General features: G+C 45.9%; 1 long non-coding RNA gene across 4 annotated transcripts in view; it reads left to right on the forward strand.

The window, feature by feature from the left end:
* LOC309850349 overlaps positions 1–15,890 on the forward strand; it is a 29,646-nt gene extending 13,756 nt beyond the window's left edge. For 2 of the 4 annotated variants that reach the window (XR_014304203.1, XR_014304204.1), the window contains 3 exons: positions 2,912–3,043; positions 3,093–3,256; positions 6,176–9,403. This is a non-coding gene — a long non-coding RNA (uncharacterized lncRNA). Of the gene's footprint in view, positions 1–2,911; positions 3,044–3,092; positions 3,257–5,606; positions 6,056–6,175; positions 9,404–14,319 lie in introns of those variants that run through there. The other 2 variants (XR_014304202.1, XR_014304205.1) reach the window with 2 other exon arrangements.
* The last annotated feature ends 3,954 nt before the right edge of the window (positions 15,891–19,844 follow it).

Here is a 19,844-nt window from a genome sequence, read left to right on the forward strand (position 1 = left end):
CCTAGCAACTTTTGCTACCGAGAGAGGCAGACATGAATGCTACAAACTCTAATTAGGTAAAACTTGGGAACCAACCAGTTAGAATCGAGACGTGAACAGTCAGGATGGAGGGTGGCCGTAAACAATCTGTGTGACCACATCAGTATATTGCCAGCAGGATATATTTCTGGCTGTAATCGATTTGATGAGTACTCTATTTCCGGGTGGTGTGGGCTCAGAAGAATGATATTGGAGTGGAATCTTGAAAAATGAGGAGGATACAGATATATCTTTGTATCTATTTAGATTAAAGTAATTACAGAAGGAGAAACCAATAAAGGATAGATCATAAAAATAACATGTGTACCTTTAGAAAGAGGGAGAGAATAGAGGAGACCAGGATAGGCATGAGAATTCTTTGAATAAATCATGTTTTATAGATTTGTCTTTGGAATTATGTAAATATTTTTACATAATCTTAAAACAAAATACAAAAAAAGCAATCCCTAAAAAATTTAGAAAGTAAAATGAAAGGAGGGGGAAAAAAAAAAAAAGAACTTAAATGTATATCCAGTTGGAGCATAACCACACCAGGAAAGTATTTCAAGTAACTTAAAACAAGGGTGTCTTTTTTATATCCCTAGTGGGACATGCCCTAAGTACAGAAAGAACTACAAAATGAAACAAAAGCTGGAGCTATTTTTTGCAGCTGTGTTGGTGGTGGTGGTGTTCTATTGTTGTTCTGAGGCTGTAGGTTTTGTGAGACTGTACCATTGTTTTATGTGGATGTGTTGGCATATAAGCAATTATATGCATATTATTGAGATCAGGGATTTTTATTATAGGAGAAAGGACATACTGATGTGAGACTGTTGAGGAGAGGAAATACCTGTGGTTCTGCATCTGTCTTGGAAATATTATTATAACATCCCAGTATATATTATCTTTTAAAAAGTACACGTTTAGTGGCTCTCTGTATGGAAGAGACTTAAAAAGAAATGAACAAATTCGGTAGCACGGAACAACCCTCGTTCCTAGATTATGTTTTCTAAATACCATTTTCTCTTAAAAGGAAACAAGATTTCTTAGAGAAATGGCTGATGCCAAGCCAGTGCAGGAAATATACAAGATGAGTCCCCCAAATCTTGTCATATCAGGAATCAAACTACATATGAAACATCACTGGTGTCCCCATTTTGGAAGGACTCAGGATCCTACTAGATTAGATTCTCACCGACCAGAGATGGGATAGCTTAGACATACCAGGATGGATAATAACTGCAAAGGGTTGTAATTCACAACAACCACATTCATATTCATGAGTTCATAATGATACGTCTCTCGGTCATTGGAGGAACTATCTCATCATTTTTACGTTGATAAGTAAAAGAAAAAAAAATCAAGCATTTATCCTGTTTCTCATCTATGGTCGGTATTTCAGGTCTATCAACTAGACGAGGGGAAGTTTCTCTGTATAAAAGCATTGCAACCAACAAAGAAGGACACACGGAATTAGAATGTCACCATTTTACAGCCCCTAAGTAGGGTTGCCAGATTTAGTGAATGAACATGCAGGACTCCTAGTTAAATATAAATTTCATTTGAACAACAAATAATTGCTTAGTGTGTGTGTATATATATATATATATATATATATATATATATGGGATATACTTATACTAAACAATTGTTTGTTGTTTATCTGAAATTCAAATATAGCTGGACATCCTGTATTTTATTTGGCAACCTGACAATGAGTAAATAAATGTAGATAATGATCATTGATATTGCTAACATCACAACAAAAGGACCAGCCAGACACTGTGAACCTTCTCATAGAAATACATAGCATGGCCTGTGAAGTAATTTTGTCAAATTATTGAACCTGAATCAATCAAGCCTGCAGATCTAACTATCAATTTACAGGAAATACAGAGGGACACAGGAACATGTTAAATGATATGCAATCAGCAAAATCCAAACTGTCAGAAACATTATACAGCAAATGGTCTAATCTCCAGACTAAAAAGTAACAAGGGGAAAATGGTCGAACGAAAGAATTGAAGGGGAACCTATAAATTAAAAGAGACTTAAGAGACATATCAACCAATTGCAAAGTGTGGACCTTTCCTCGTATCATTTGCAACAGAAAGAAAGAGAGGGAGACAAGAGAGACATAGATAAGACCAAGATTAAGTTTGGTATTATAGCCTTGTTTTTATATTTTGGGGGGAGTATGGTTATTGATTTTTCAGAAAGTTCCCCTTTTCAGAGATACACACTGAAATAATTTAAGATGAAATATGAATTTTTTCAAAACACTTGGGGGGAGAGATGAGGTGGGTGGCCTGTAGAGAGAGAAGAATGACTACATGTGGATCACTGCTGAAGCTAAGTGAGGCATTCATTGTACTATCTTGATACACGAGGACTTATTATCCTGATATTTATGCTTTTGTACATACATAGGAATATTTATTAAAAAAAATTTTTTTTTTAAATGGAGGGAATCTCTGTTGCCTGATTCAGTGGGCTAGCAGGATCTAAGTACTTGACCTATATTAGTTCATTTTAATTTCACAAAGACTCAAAGAGGTAAGTTTTATCTTTATCTCTATTTTACAGATGAGGAACTGAGGCAGGGAAGGTCAGATAAGTTGTCCAAGGTCATGTAGGACTAAGAGGGGGGTCGAACTCCAAGCATTCTGAGCCCATGAGCTTAACCATCAGTCATCCCCTAAACTAGCAAAGTGGTTTATGTGCCTTGGTATGTAGTTAGCCCTGGGGGGGATGCTGGCCTGTGCTCCCCAGCATGTTGACCTGTGCTCTTGGCAGTGATGTCCGGTTGTTGGTGTGGATTGTGCTCTGTGGGCATTCTAGCTTGAATGGTGTCCCATTATGAGATTCTATTGTTCTTTTTTTTTTTTTTAAGATTGTATTTATTTGAGAGAGAGAGAGTATGGGGAGAGACAGAGGAGAGGGAGAAGCAGACTCCCCACGGAGCAGGCAGCCCAACACAGCATTCAACCCCAGGACCCTGAGATCATGATTGAGCTGAAAGCAGGTGCGTCCCAAGATTCTATGGTTCTAAGTAGTTTTCGTCCCGGTGAAAGTGCTATGGAAGCAACTGGGAGAGAAACCAGGAACCCAGGATGAGACCGCAGCAGGGGAGGGAACTCACCAAACCTGGAGTTCCTCAATAAGGGCCCATCTGTCCCTTACCTGGACCCTCCCCTACAGAAGGCAGTGTGCCAATCATGTGCCCTCTGTCCTCTAGGTAAGCTCATTGGCCTAAATATTTGCAAAATGTTTTCTTCAGCTTCTGGGTATAAACATGGTTTCCTTTATAAATACCCGCTCCTTCCCCAAGGAAATCATGCCTGCAAGAAGTCTGATTTCCAGGATTGCAAGTCCTCCGAGTTGGACCCAACCTTCCCCAAACTGTCGTTTTGCTGAGAGCTGACATTCAAATGCCTCCCCTTGAAGAATGGAGCCACATTTCTTCTATACTCAGCTCTCCCCTTTCACTGAGTACCTGTAGCTCTTTTGCCTCACGAACCTGCTAGAGTAGGAGGATTTGGAGGTCACAGTCAAAGGAACTGGACATGCGGGCCACATAGCAGGTCCCTGAGCTTGTTACAGGTGCATTGGCTTTATCAGTTTATAGGAAGGAAAGATGGGTTTATATGCAAGCCCCCCCCCCACCCCAATTGGGGACAGTCCCATGGATTGGCTGACACATATGTCCTATTTTTCAGAACTATCTTTGGAGCTGCCAAGAGTCAATTTCAGCTCTCTGTTTGGATAAGATGGAGGTTTCAAAGGAAAGTTTTCCTTGGCAAAACCTATGTCTTGGCTCAAATAGTCCAATGATGAAAATACCCAAGACCAAAGACGAGGCAGGGCTGCTTCCAATTACTGGGGTTGAGCTCGTTGGGAATAGGTCTCATGACATTCCTTGGGTTGGAAGCAGACAGCATTTTGATTAGTAAGCCAGGGGAAAAAGAAAAAGATCATTTCTCTGCTATTTGGTGGACTTTCCCAATTATGGAAAGGTAATTCAAGTCTTTGGTGATTTTGGAAGTCTTCCCATTGGAAAATTCCCTTGGATATTTGGTGCTGGTGTTATTCTGGAGCATCAGGAGTCTGGAGAGTTCTGGAGAAAGTGAAGTCTGAGTCGTCTGAGGACTAGAGAGGAAATCAAAGGGCCCGTAGAGATGTCTCGCCTGGGACTTGCCCACATGCCTCAGAAGTGAGGTCCGGCTTCTCATGTGACTTGAACTCATTATCAACAAAAGAAGAGCAGTCTGAGATGCCGGCGGAGCAAGTCAAACATCTCCTCAAGGCCAAGAACCCAAAGACGTTTGAGAAAAGTCAATAGAAAATGAACTCAGAAGGAAGAAGGGTGGGGAAGAATGAGAGATCCCTCTTTCTGGATGGCAAGCCCATGCTTTTTTTTTTTTTTTTTTTTGGTTTGGCTGATGATCCTCAGCCACTGATAAGGAAGCTGATGCTGTCATTCTAGGCAACTCATTTCATGCAGGTCGGGGTTGGAGGGCACTTGCCTTTTGATCCATAACACCACCCCGCACTCCTTTCTGAGTGTGATAGTTGCTGAGGCATTTGGATGGAGTTGAAATGAGGAAGCTTTGACTAAAATAACTTGTTTCCATTTCTTAAAGTTTTATTTCTTTTCTTAATTTGCAAACTGCTTCCTGTGGGTCAACCTCTGCCCATGGATGGCCCCCTCTTCCTGCCCATGCCCCCAGTGTCCTCAGAAAGATGGTCTAGACCTGTCGGTTTTCTCGTTTTCATTTATGGGACCCTGGGCGGGCCTCAGCCATCTCAGTTAGAGAGAAGGGATGCAGTTCCTTAGTGCTTTTCCCAGTAGGTGAAACTATGCCTCATGAGCAAATGGATGGTCATCTTGAATACAATCTGAGATCTATGTTCGACTGACGCAGTACATATTAGGACACAGTTCTCTGGGTCCCTTTGCAAATGGAATTGTTCAGATGAGCTGTCCTGACACTTTCACACAGGCCATGAGTGGCTTGACTCTCAGTTGATCACAGTTCCCAGCTCTGCCCTCAGAGCAGTGGCCACTTACCAACATTTCCAGTGACGATCTCCTCACAGGTTCTGCCATCTAGATAAGAAAAGGGAGGGGGCCTTCTGCCTGCCCCTCTCCAGAGACCAGACTTCCATGCAGAGGGAAGTGTGGGAAGGCAGAGAATCAGCAACTTAGAGTTGCTGGAATCCATCCTACAAGGACAGTCCCATCCACAATACTCTCTCCCGTACCTTCCCTAGCCTTCCTCAGGCTTTCTGCAGTAGAAGAAAGTGTCTGTTAGGAACCAAACGCTAGCAGGGCTGAGAAACTTCCAGTTTAATTTCCTGAAGGAACACAAGAAACAGCAGGGTTGTGACAAAACACTCCTGGGAAAGATCTTTAAGGCTGAGGTCCTTTGGACACAGATGGGAGTGGGCGAAGGCAACAGGCCAGGCTCTTCTCACCGCTAGTGTGAAGAGCCCACCCATCCCGGCAGCACATTCCACTCCTTCCTCCCTCCAGAGGCCAAGGGCACCTTCCGTACCACTTTACCTTTCCCTTTATTCTTCTCTAGGTTCCAGCTACGCAAACTGTCCGCTTGATCAGGACGTCCTCGCCTCAAACTGAAGACAACTTAATAAAGTTGATTTTCCACATTTGGAATGTCCCTTCTGTACCATTTTGCCAAAGCTCGCCCTTGCCTGTTCTAAAATCTAGCTCTGCCACATCTCCTTCTGGAGCTCACCTCACTCCTGAACACCTGCACCGACCTTAGGGCTCAACCTGTCACAGCACCATAAAAAGTCAGAGCTGGGTGGCCTTAGAGATTACCCAACTGTCTCATGTTCCTTTGGGGAAACTGAGGCCCAAAGTGGGGAAGGAATTTGTGGGATTGTGAAATGAGAGAGTGGTACAGCCGTGGTTATAAATCAGACTTTGCACCTCCTGGGTGAGGACTCTTTCTTCTGTGTGAATTGGTCTTGTTTCTTTTTATCACACATTTGAGCCACATCCCCATTAATCTCTAAACTTTCTGAGGGCTTGTCGCCCCTCTTTTTCATGTTAGGGGCTTTGCTGTGGCTAAACCAATACCCGACACGTTCGGCACATGACATACTACCTTATTTCATTCTGTCTTCGTAGACACTCTCCAGCAGCAGCAGAGATCTAATTGATTCCCCAGAACACATGACGAAACTTTGATGCAGAGAATTGGATGGCTTATCTGAGGACATCTAGAGACGTCAGCTCACACGGGAGAACAGAAGGCCCTGGTACCAAATAACAACGCAGAGGACAAAACTGATTGTTACCTAACAAGACCTGTAGCCAGGGGAACTCGGATGCTCAGAGAGGATGATGGGGTTCTCATGGTTCAGTGCTCTGTCTGCTATTTCCCTGTGGTTCTCTGCTTGCCGGATGCCTGATTCAGTTGTACTGTCTTAAAACGGGCAATGCTCGGAGGCATGGCTGGGTCAGGAAGAAGGGGTTGCCATTAGCCCTGATTATTTAAGCAAATTCTAATTCTTCTTTCCCAGCACCCTGACTCTCCCCCCCATACCATATATGCTTGCCACGTGTAGAATGTCTGTGGGTTCCTAAGGGAATGCTGGGCTCCCAGACAGAGGGGCTTTCCGCCCCTCCCCCAACCCTCCCCATGTGGGCTGTGGGGAATGCAGTCACATCATTTGCATTTATCAGGGAGAATATACCGCCTTGTCTGTAGCCTTTAGTCTGACTGAATTGCTTTTCTGCTTCATGAGACACACAGCGCGCCAGCCCAGTGCTTCCCTCTCCTCTTTACTGCACCAGCATCGGCGCAACCCACTTTGCTCTCCATCGCATTTATCATATTGATCGTATAAGAAATAGATCATAAGCAGAATGAAATTACCGAATGCAATGATCTGGGGCATCCTATGGACCAGATCAATCTTGGGGCAGCCAGGAAAAAAAGTCCCTTGCTGTGACGTTTTCCAAAGTTGATTTTCATTGCAAATAGAAATTTCCATCAGCTGAGGTACCCAGCGGGGTCGGGGGTGGGGCAGTACAGGGTGGCAGAATAGGAGCTTGATAAGCCTCATAAGGCTCATTCATTAGGAAGGAGACTTCCTTAGCTGCAACTCCCTTGAAATGGATGTTTGAGGCTCTAGTTGTAACAATATCCATTTTCTCCTGCTTATCTCTCATTCTCCAAGTTGTTCTTCTTGTGTGTGTGTTTGGGGCAGGGCGGTGATATCGGAAAAAGGTAAGATTCTCACTTATTTAGAAGACTGTCAAGGACCCTTTCTAATCTCCTGTGAACGCCTGGAGTGAGTGTGGCTGGTCTTTGTCAGCCTGGCCCCAGCCTGTGGGTGTGGAGTGTCTGTGGGAGGCTGGAGTTTTAACAGCACTGTTTGTAGGGGACAGTGTGGGACTTGTTTATTAAACCGTTTCTTGAAAACATAAGCTTGAAGCCCCCACCCCTCCCAGAACTGAGGCTCCAGACATGACCTCTGCCATAATAAGAACTTTCTCCCTGTCTGGAGACAAGGCTGTTGAGTTCAGCTGAGACTGGAAATCCAAGTGAACAAGGTCCCTGGCAGCCTGCCACCCCCTCAGACTGAAGCAGAAACCCACAGTGGGAATGTGGTCCGAGGCCCCGGTCACCCCCTTCCCACTGTGAAATCCATCCCCAGACGCTGAGACTCAGTGCTATTGGCTTTGGCAACATTCGTCATGCCAATAAACTCATTGAAATTGAAGAAACCAGAGGGGAAAGGAGAGCAGAAAATAGAAGGGGGTGAGGACAGGGAGAGGGGGGAGGGTGTACAAAGAACAGCAGGGAAGAGGAGCTGCCCCCAAACCCTCCAGTGAGCTTAATGGGAGAGATGTCACGGATGCCGAATGGCTGAGTTCATGGAGAAGAGAAGGCACAGGCACGAGCAGACCCCCTCCCTACCCCCAAACCCACCTCTGTCTGCTCCCGATTCTGTTGAAGCTTCTATACTCATAGAAATGTCTCTGGAAAGCTTCCCATGACACAAATGACCAAGGAAATGCCCATGTACACATACACACATACTCCACCACCAATGGGATAATGAAGGAGAAAGCACCATGAAATAGACCAACCATGGCCATGAGGGAAATATACCAGGCCCTTAGGACATGTTTAAACCAGGGGAGACCTAAACTGTGGAGACGCTGGGCAGAGCCGGGTTCCCGCTAGCACCACCGTCCCCCAACCCAGAACTGCTCTGGAGCTGCGTTCTGCCCTGAATATAATTCCTCGAGTTCCATAGTTTTCTAGAATTAGGGATGCTGCCTAGAGTTCATCCAGGCCAGCTCAGCATTGTTTTTCCTGGATATATGATTGCCTCTCCTAATTTAAAAAAATTTTTTTTTCTTTAAGATTTTACTTATTTATTTGAAAGACAGAGAAAGGGAGTAAGCACACAAGCAGGGGGAGTGGCAGGCAGGGAGAGAGAGAGAGAAGCAGGTTCTCAGCTGAGCAGGTAGCCTGATGCAGGGTTCGATCCCAGGACCCTGGGATCATGACCTGAGCTGCAGGTAGATGCTTAACTGATTGAGCCACTCAGGCACCCCTGCCTCTCCTCATGTTAAGGGCCCCCAGAAATGGTGGCCGCCATATTTCACAGCTCGTGTCGTCAGAGAAGCCCTCTCATTAGCTGATACTTGACTGTCTTCCTCATCTGCCATGACTGAGCATAAGTACCAGCACCAGAACCCCGGAGCCCCACCAGGACGCGACAAGGGAAACTGTCCGGCTGCTCGCTGGTGTCCCCTGTCAACGCAACTCCTACTTCCGTCACCTCTTCCTCAGCCTGTCTGCTTAGGTGACTGTCTTGGCTTCCTGGCAGCCCTGCACTGTTCCTACGGCTCCCCTTCTTGCCTCTCGCTTCAGATGTTCCTCCATGGCTAGCAGAGAGCTCGCTTGTCTGTTCTGTAAGCCTGCCTAATTTAGCCACCTACCTGCCTCTCTGTTCTAGAGATCAAATTTGAGACAAAGCACATTTGCTGGGTAAGGAGGGTGCCGAAGACCATTTGAGGAAATGGCTACTGATTATACATTAGCCAAAGTGAGGGTGGGAGAGAGAGCTGTGACGGAGAGGAAGACCACCTCTAGCTATGACTGTGATGTCTGGTAATCCAAGAACACAGAAGGGAGTTGCCAAGAACTTCTTGGCTTTTCGAAAGCTGGGTTGGGTTTGGTGGGATTTGATTTTGGAAAGTGGGTGCTCACGTAACTGAGGACCATCACTTGAATTTAGGAAGGGGCTGTTTACTTTTCAAAGAGAATTTATTTCATAACCACAGGTTATTCTATGGAATTCTTTTTTTTTTTAAAGATTTATTTATTTATTTAACATAGAGAGGTCACAAGTAGGCAGAGAGGCAGGCAGAGAGAGGGGAGGAAGCAGGTTCTCCCTGAGCAGAAAGCCTGATGTGGGGTTCCATCTCAGGACCCCGATATTATGACCTGAGCCAAAGGCAGAGGCTTAACCCACTGAGCCACCCGGGCGCCCCATGCTATGGATTTCTAATCAGCGGTCACATTCATGTTGCTATGTGTCATAAGATGGGTCAGAACCATGGGTTTCTCAGGGTAACCTCATCCTAGCTACGGACAAGCATGGAGAAGCAATGCCCTCTTGGCCGAACTTGGCCACACCCATGTGTCATGAAAATGACACTTTGCAACTGAGGGAGGGAAGCATCCTATCAGAGACTCTGTGGTGAGTTGGAGAACCTGTGTCATGTGTAAGAGGACAGCCGGGCCAGCTGAGAAATTATGTGGGCTCTGAGACTAAATAATACAAAGGGACAGGGAGCAGGGTACAGGAATGCTCCCCAATGACTCTATGGGAACTTTTTTTATCAGCTAGGGCTTAATCTGAGACAAAAGACTGATGCTGTGAGCATAGGATTCCCGCCCTGTCCAGGGCCTGATGGATCCATTCCTTTAATGAAATGCACACAGTTTATTTTACCAACTCTAATTACGTGAAGAATGAGTGTCAGGTTTCTTTATCCTTCTGCCGGCCCTGAATCCAGGCCAACTTCACAAGACTTACGTGCACTGAGGCTAATGGAGCTTTTATTCCAATGAGCTGAGAGCCAACCCACCTTTGTAGAGAAAAGAATATTAAAAAAAAAAAAAGCAAAGAAATACTTAATGTTCGTCTAGCGGATGAAAAATTTCACAAGATAAATTAAAGTGTTTTCTGGCTGAATGGAGAAACCAGGGCAGGATGGTGGAGATAATTTTCCCAGGACTCAAAATGATTTATCTTATCTCTGTGTTCTTCAGACAAGAGGTTCCATTTATTTAGCCATTTATTTTATTAGTTTTCTGAAGATATCCCCCCACCCCACCATGTCCCTACCACCCAACACAAGGACTCAGCACTTGGCATAGGGAACATGGAGTGGGGAGAGGAGTCTGAGATCCAGCCCTCCACTCATTCAGTCACTGATGCAGTCGGGTCACATAACACTTCCACACTCGAGGCCGTGGGCTCAGATGGAAATGGTTCCTGTCCTCGCAAAACTAACAACTGAATGGGAGACAGGCTCATAATCAAGCAAATATCATTCTCTGTGATAAATGCGATGCTGTCTGACCCCTCTCTGCCACCCACATACCCCAATAACAGGCTTTGAGGAAACCTCAAGAGATCATCTTGTTTAGTAGCTCTTAAAAGGGGGGATTTTGTTTGCCAGGGGTCATTTGACATTTTTGGTGGTCGCACTGGGAGAGCGGGGTGCTATGGGCATGAGGTGGATAGAGGTCGGGGGTGTCGTGCAATACAATGCTCAGAACAGTAACCCCCCTCCCCCTTTCTCCCCTCCCCCTGCAGAAGAACTTTCCAGCCAAAATGTCAGTAGTGCGACTGTTGGCAAACCTGTGTCCTCCTGCCTCACACCCGTCCTGTGCTCAGACCGGGCCGAAAACACTCCCGCTCCTCTCAAATATTCCTGTTTGCTCAGGCAAGATCTGTGCGGGTCTGAGAGACGGGATTTCCCTCTGCTCTGCTCTCGTCACTGGAGATAGACCCGCACTTGAAAAGTAGCATTAATGAGTCAACTTCACTTTATGGGAGGTAGTCGAAAGCTCGTTGGGAGAGCAGCTCAAGCACAGAGTGGAGATGAGAAAATAGGATCCTGCCTCCGTGCCTCCCATTGCTTTTTTTCTGGGGCTTTCTACTACACACAAAACTCCTCACTTGTAGAGCTCTTGGCAGTGGAAATAATTTGGGACTAGGTTGAGTCCTTAAATAGTTTCCCTTTTGCATGCCCCAACCATTATCCCGAATGTTTGTAAAAAGACTGCCAAGGCTTTTTCTTCGGATCTTCATGTAACTGTATGTTACGTACCATGGAGTTATTTTTGAGCAATTAAGGCTCCCCATGCCAGATTTTCTCATCATCTACCAAAGGCATAAAGAGGGGGCCTTGTGTCTGGCTTTCTCAGAGAAGCAGATGGCACTTTGGGTACTGGCAGGAGACAGGTGTGAAGTTTCAGGGGCCGGAGGGCTTGTCTGGCATACTATGCAAATTTGGCTCCATTTTGCATCCCTCCAAGGAGCTACAACCAAATGGAGCCCACTCTTACATCCTGTGTGTGTGTGTGCGCGCACATGTGAGAGAGAGAGAGAGAGGTGGGGTAGGGAGGGGGAATTGTGAGGTGAAGGTGTATATATTTGTACGCTGGGACAAGCAAGACCATCTACGACATCTGCAGATGGGAATAAAGCAATTCTTAGATAGTAAGGAAAGCCGTTGCTTTCTTCCTGTTTTTCCTGTTTGAAAAAAAGAGATGGATAAATCCCTCGGGGTAAGCTCTCTTGGAGGACAGTGTGTAATTTCCCTGTAACTTGATTAGCCTCCGAGTCTGCTCACCAAAGGCGACACTGGCCAGAGCTGTGTTACTTCCTGACGTGCAGAAATGAAGGCTCTTTTGCTTGCTTGCAGGAGGCCGAGACCTCGGAGTGACTAGTTTAGCTGCTAAGAGTCAGGAAGGGGCTAAGCTGAGCAGTGCTGATGAATTCTTCTTACACAAAGACCATAGGTTAGCCATAGTTGCAATTAGTGATTTGTGTTAATTGGCGTATCCTGGACTGTACATACTGTATCTCTCCTCAGTAAGGGCACTGTGCGAAGGTGACCACATGCTGAAGATTTTTTACGAACAGCTCCAATTTCGTATGCTTTTTTTTTCCCTTATATTTTCCAAAGTACACTCATACTTGTCAAACCATATGTCCCATTTTTATGTTTTAAAAAATATGTTCCCTGTAACTATCAGATTATTTATTTTGCCATGGTAACACTCTCTAGTCCCTGATAACCCAGAAACCAGAAGGAAAAAAAGGCCTTACTTCTCTTTCCTTCACAGATTCTGCCCTAGCTCCACACCAGCCTACCAATCCCAAGATTTCAGGCTGGAGAATTTCAATGCAACTTGTTAGGTAATCCGTTGCATTCTTCAAAGAGCAAGACTGACCACACCACTATTCACTCTTGCCTCTAATGATTAGAGTTTACTTGCTTTTACTGGAATGCCATTCCGTGCCAAGGATGGGTCATTTGTGGCTTCCCGCTAGCTAACACATGCTACCATTTGGGTTACACAAAGGAATATGCATGGCTCAGTGGAAACTCTTCCCCATGGTTTGGTTAATACCATAAATTTCTGATGAAAATCACTGCCTCTTACTGAAGAAGCAACACATTCTTCTTGGAGAACATGTGCCATGAATGAGAAGGAGATGTACCATATTTGCTTGGCCTGAGCCATCTGGGGACCTGAATACTGTTGGCAGAGGGTCTGAACAGACAGGCCTATTGGTTCCTCACCAAGAGCTGACACAACCACATCAGTGTTCACCTGGGGCTCACGTGTCAGTGTTTCATGTCTAGTTGATTCCTTGGCATTGAAGCCCTTCAGAGACATCTGTACAAAGACCAAGTTCCAGGCACCCACAGAGAGTGTAGACCATAGAGACAGCAATGGCTTTCTCCATCTTTGAGGGATAGAATTAACACTGTCATCTGTATAGGCAAGTGGTAACTTCTGAGGTAACGACAGAGTCCTGGGAAAGCGAGGTGAGACATTATTAGATCACTTCACTCCTCAGAAGCCTTCAGTGGTCCACCCTGCAGGGACCATCCACTGGAAACTCCTTGGCTTGGCATGGATGGCACCCTGAATGTTCTAGACCCCCACATACGCTGGTGACACTGCCTCTCATTATTCTCACTCACTTGCTCCCTGGGGAGCAATTCTCCCCCAGTGACATATCCCAAGAGCTATTCCCATGGAATGCTGCTCTCTCCACAATTTACTATTCAAGTTCCTGTGTTTAGATTTGATACCAAGACTGGGAGCAGGTCTGCCATGGGAGCAAATTTGAAAGTGCATATGAAAGAGTGTAAGATGGTGCTGGGAAGGGGGAAAGGTGCTACAGAGTGATTTCATCTAGGTTCTGTTCCAAGCACTTCATATTCAGGCTTTCATTTAATATCTCGAGTCCTCGAGTCACTATTTCTGAGTGAGTTAGCACGCTCGGAGGACCAGCATCTTTCCCACTTCCAAAATGGGGATGACCCTGAACCCAGAGTCTTTGCTTTTAGGCTTTCTGGTTGACTTTTACTGTTCTTAGGAGAGCCTACGAGTCCTGTCTGAGTTCCCTGGAATGGAGATTGTGAGAGGACCAGGGGTTCTGCCTGGACACGTAAGTAACTGGCCCCAGTACCACCCTTGTAGGCCCCCCTTAATTCACACCAGCTCCACCAGGGATTTTCGTTCTCCTCTGGGGGGAAATTTACTTCTCCCTTCCCTTAATCCCCCAGCGTTTTTATTACTTGTAATAGCTTCTCCAATTTTTATATGGCTTCTGCATGATGTCCTTGATGAGAGCCCCATTAGGTAGAAGCTATGTCTCTTTAGGTTTGTATGTCCTGAATGTTGCTAGACACAGAGAAGACCCTAACACATTTGTTGAAATTGTTGAATTTAGCTGATTTGTACAAAGAGCTGAGTAAGTTCTAGGTCATGTCATTGTGACAGATCTTTGAGCTCTGTCCCAGGCGACGTGTGTGCGTGCGCATGCACAGGCTAGAGGACCCAGTCGGAAGAGGAATTTGTAACAAAGCTTTATGGAGATAAAACTGACTATAACTAAGCCACTTTTCAGGGAGCTCAGGCATCTGCTTATAGAAAAACAATTCCAGACTGAAGCACAAGCTTTTTCTTGACTCAGTTGTTGCTTCCCTTCTAGGGGCCTCAGAGTCTTTCAGACCTACCACATCAAGGCCAAGACTAGAGACGTTGCTGAAGCTCCTGCTGGCACCTCCTTCCCCTCTGTTCTCTTGGCAGATCTTCTCTCCTCCATTCCTGTGTCTCTGTCCCTGTCAACTCGCCACTGAGTCGAGTTTCCCCCAAGACTCTTGGAGCAACAATACTGAGGGTTGCTGGGACTTTCAATGCCAAAGTGGGCTGTGGCTGCACAGCCACAGCCTGGTGAGCTCCAGAGGGGTCTGCTTAGTCATGATAGGGCACATGGGCCGGGGCAGTGGGGTGTGTGTGACCGTGGACTCTGAAGGATCCTCCTGCATCTCTTGGGCACAATGGTCATTCATTCGAAGTCTCAAAAATTTTACATCTTTATCGAAAATGTTCCCATAAGACACTGTGCTAAAATCTGGGATAACAGAGCCAAGACACAGTCCCTGTCCTGGAGGAGCCCTTAGGAGGAGACAAATGCACACACAAATAAGTCTGGAGCAATATAATGAGTGCAGTAGTCAAGGTATGGATCAGGAGCACAGAGGAGGAAGAGCGGCCAGACACAGAATGTTTGTTTGGTGTCAGAACTACGATACGTGCATCACATGCCCCCCAAATCGGACAGCATTGCTATGCAGTTGGCATGTGAAGTCTGTTGGCAGCACAGAGAGAGCTCATCTGCAGAAGTCATCCCTGGGGAGCTGAAGAGCACTGAGGACTGTGTGAGCAAATCACGCAGCTGAGGTGGGAAGGCTGAGCCCTTGCCGTGCACTTGAGAGCCTGGGTTCGAACTTAGACTCACCATGTCCCAGCTGTGAGCCTTGCACAACCTCCTATCCTTTCTGAACTTCAGTTCCTGCCTCACTAACATGTGGACAGTGATACCCTTGCTCTTCAGTGTGGACGTGAGAGTAGAAGTCAGGTACGGATGTAAATGTCCTCTGGAATCCACAGAGTGATAGACGCAGGGTAGGTATCCTTTTTCTACCGTGGCAAGGGAGGGTAAAGGCTAAAACTGTAAAGTGTGAGGCAAGTGGGTCCTGCAGCATGGGGAGGGGTGGGTTCCGTTGGGAGGAGTTTGTGAGTAAGGTGGATGCTGGAGTCTCACAGAGGCAGTGGGCCTGCGGAGCGCCGCATAAATGCCTCAGCTTCGCCGTGGTCCGGAGCGCTCAGACTCTCCGTGCCATCAAGCTTGGCAGTGCGGCTGTTGACAGCTTGAGAGTGACTGCCCCGCTTTGGGATTGAGTAGCTGTTGAAAACTAAAGTGCAATTTGATTTTTGCTGTCAGATAGAGTTAGACCAGGAGAAATTTTCTGTAAAACACATGTGCTGTTTTTGGGGATAGTTTGTGATCATTGTGACTTCAGGGTTTACATGTTTTGTGCCTGTCAGACTGATGTACAAATTCAAAGTTAGTTCTGACACTTGGAACACACAGAGGCATAATTGTACGTTGTACTCTTTACTGAACTTGCTTCCTGATGACACTGAGAGCTCGGTGCTACCAATTTAAATGTGTTCAGGTATTCCTGATAACGGCGAATAAAGATACTTCCCAGAGCTGTTACTTGCTTATGGGTCCAATTTTCCCTTCAGAGCCAAGCAGGGTGCATGTGGGGGCTGTTGCCAGGTAGAGGAACCCAATCTCCAAGCAGATCCAGGTGAATTCCAGGCAAGTTATTGTACCTGAAACCTATAAAGGGAAATCTATCAGGAGGTCAAAAGGCAGGAAGGTGCATTTCAAGTTTGGGTGCAGAGTGCGAAATGTGCAAAGGAAAATAGATGGCGGGGACTAGGGAATCAGGCTGTGAGGAAAACAGGAAGCGTGGGGAACTTGCTCTCCTTCAGAGCCTGTGCACCTGCAGGGGTGGACCTAGTTGCTTGGAATATGGGTGGAGAGCGTATTTAAAATCACTCCATCAGAAGTACATCCTTCCACTCAGCATTAATTCATCCAACATTTCTTGAGCATCTATTATGCAGAAGGCATGCTCCTAGACATTTGGGATACAGCAGTGATAAAGGAACTAAAAAATCGCTACTGTCATAAGTTAGCATTCTTGCGGGGTATGAAGATAAAAGAAAATAAACCATGAGCATAATAAACAACTAAATGTAGTGTGTTATTAAAGGACCAGTGCCATGGGAGAAGAAAAGACAGTGCAGCGTCGAGGAAGCTTGGGGAGAGTACAGGGCTGAGGACTGGATGGGGGCAGATGAACTTTGCATTAGGAAACTGGTGGGGGGGGGCAGGCTCCTTGACAGGTGGTATTTGAGCAATGATTTGATGTAGTAAGGGAGTGAGCCAAGGAGATTTCTGGGGAAATCTTGGTCAGGTCAGAAAGCATAGCCAGGGCTAAGACTAAAATAGGAGATCTGGTAAGTAGATCATTTGGGCTGGACTGGAGTGAGTGGGGAATCTAGATGGCAAATCAGTAAGATATAAGGTCGAAGGGGTGCCTGGGTAGCTCAGTTGGTTAAATGTCTGCTTTCAGCTCAGGTCATGATCTCAGGGTCCTGGGATCGGCCCCTTGCTCAGAGGGGAGCCTGCTTCTCACTCTCCCCCTGCTGTTCCCCCTGCTTGTGCTCACTGTCTCCCTCTCAATCTCCTTGACAAATAAATAAATAAATAAATAAATAAAATCTTAAAAAAAAAAAGAAAGAAATGAGGACGGAGAGGCTGGGGAAGAGGGCACTTTTACAGCGCTTATCGGAAACCATAACAGGATGGTGGCTTTTACGTGGAGGTCAAGCATTGGCCAGTTTGAACATCCTTTCTCAGGTACAAATGTCCCCAGGACAAATGCAGGCCCGGATGACTAACTGTCAAGGAATATATATCTTCGCTGATAGGACGGAACTAGAACTTTCAGGGCTTCCTCCCTGTGCTAAAATGATGAAGAGGAATGGAATCGTAACTCTATATGCATCTAGCTCATTGCATTTATATTTCTGGAATGAAAGAGTCGAAGGCCTGTTTAGATTTCCTTTTATTATCGGTGAGCGTAGGGCAGGATCCCTGTTGATGGAATGTTACTGGTATTGTCCTCTTGTCTCTGTTCCCTTCTTTCCTCTCCACTTCAGGTAGGGAGCCCCAGGAGCACTCTGGGAGGGGAGGGGTAAGAGAGTGGGAGCCCTGGAGGAAGGGACTGGCAACCAGCCTCTGCCAGTCCCAGGATTAGCGCAGGTCAGCACCACTTATGTCTTCCTATGCTGGAGATGATTCCTGCACAGGCAGAGGGAGTAGACAAAGACAAATAAAGACCTCGGGATCTGCTATTTGCTTTCAAGGAGTTGTGTTTGGTCGCCTGTCAGAAGATAATTTCCGAGGAGGGCTGGTCCAGGAGGACAGAAAATCAAACTTGGGTTGAAAGATCTGAAAGTCTGGAGGGGGGGGGCAATTGAATCCCCCAACGTTATTGGCTGGACAACTCATTCTTGACCCAAGTCTGGAAAAATGTTTTTCTTTTCAAAGAATGTGTTAGAAGTCTCTTGCCTTGCTTATCTAATGTTGTTTTAAGAACAGAAAATGCCAACTACATGTGTGTCTTTAGGAAATTCCGGGAAACGAAATGGAATACTCCAAGTCAAACTTAATGGTTCCAAGTTGAGGCCAGGAGTTCTCCTGGGAAATCACCTTGTTCATCTCTCTGTGATTAGGTACGACTCAATCCCTCCCAGGCTGGGGTGGGGGGCGTTGTGAGAGCTCTGTGTGTGTGTGTGTGTGTGTGTGTAGGCCTGTGTGCACGCAAGTACACACACACACACGCATGTATATATAATAGGCATTGACCGAACTTCCACAGTCTTCCTCACTGGGAAGATTTTCCTATATCCAAACAAAGCTTCTTTTGCTTATAACCCCTAGTAAGCACAGTTTCTAATGGAATAAATGCAAAGCAGTAGTTTCAACCTTCTTTCTGATGGGCCTGGCTTCATTATATGGAGTTGAGATAGACAACAGTCTACACACTATTATTCGAGACACCCCTGACCCCGTGTATTTCCTCTGTGACCTATTACAGTGCCCCAAATAGCATTACAAGCAATTCATTTCTTTGCTCATTGAAGCCTCGTTAAGAGACAGGCTATTAAAATGTAAATATCTCCCAGATAGAAAGCTTCAGGTAATGCCTTTTTGCTCTGTTATGACAGCTAGTTTGGGCTGATGAGATCCTTCAGGGAAGAAGTCTTTGAAATCCTACAGACCCAGTTGAGAATCGTGGCTCTGCCATTTCAGAACTGTGGGATCTTGGCAATTTCTTTAACATCTCTGTTTTCTCCTCTGAACAATGGGGGGAAAAGATGAAATGAAGATATGAGAAAAAAAACATTTTATGCAGTGCTTGAAACATAATAAATATCAACAGATGAGTATTATTATGGTTAAGTGCTTTGGGATGGAATCTAGGATAGTTGTGGTCAGGATTACTGGGAGCAGCACAACAGCTCCCAAGGAAGAAAAGACACCGCTAACCCCTAAAACCTTCATTTTACTTCCTTGGCTAGCCCTCCCCAAGAACCCCCCTCTGGAAGCTATATTCGGGGAAAATGAATGAGTAGAGAAGGAGGCATTCAAGTTTTTGTTTCCTCCAAGTCCCTCAACCACTGCTCCTTCATCATTTCCATTTTTCCTTTCTCCTTACTTTATCATGAATTTCTTTACCTACTACCCAGAGAACACTAAAGAGAGAAACTTGGCTTTTAGCATGAGGATCCCACCACGTGGACAGTGGGGCAACCAGATGCCATTCCGAGGGCTGCACCAGAGTGGGTGAGACTCGGGCATCATGGCCCTGGCACAGCCCAGGCACCATTGTGCCAAGGCTCACGCTGCGTGATCACGCTGCTTCCTCTTCTGAAGTCTGCTGCATCCACAGATTTAGGAACCAGCTTGATGGAAGAGAGTGGGCACTGGGGAGTTTTGGAGCATCAATCCGTGCATGCCATCTGTGGCTAGCTTTATATAGTGCAGGGGAAAGGGACAGATCAGGATGGAATGGTTGGCTTTGTTTGACTTCGATGGGAGGGAGGGGGGCAGGAAGAGTGGGGATGCTAAAATTGCCTGGGAGTGGGAGATGATATTCCTTTCTCCCCCACTTCTCTCCTCCACTGGGTTGGAACCAAAGTAACCTCTAGTTTCTCTGGAAAGGAAAGCAGAGGCAGTCACATCTGGCGATCTGATGGTCATAGGAGATAGAGATGCCGGCTTGAACTCATGGATTTTGAGACAATATAAGAGGTTGCTGTTATTGCTGGATAATAGGGAGAAAGATAAGAGGCAGGATGCTACTGCTGAGGGGTCATCAGGTCATCCTGTCTCCACAGGTATGAAACAGATCCAGATAGCTGGAGAACTCTTGGGCGGAGATCTCTCTTATTCATGTGCTGTGGGAAAAGGGCTGCACTCTGTGGGGGTGATTTTCAAGGGGATACATTTACTCCATAGTCTTAGGCCTACTGAAACAAAACGAAAGTATTAATTTTCTGCCACACAGGACATAACTACTCTCCCTT

The sequence above is a fragment of the Mustela nivalis genome (genome assembly GCF_964662115.1).
Source record: "Mustela nivalis genome assembly, chromosome: 16".
Taxonomy (NCBI): Eukaryota; Metazoa; Chordata; class Mammalia; order Carnivora; family Mustelidae; genus Mustela; species Mustela nivalis.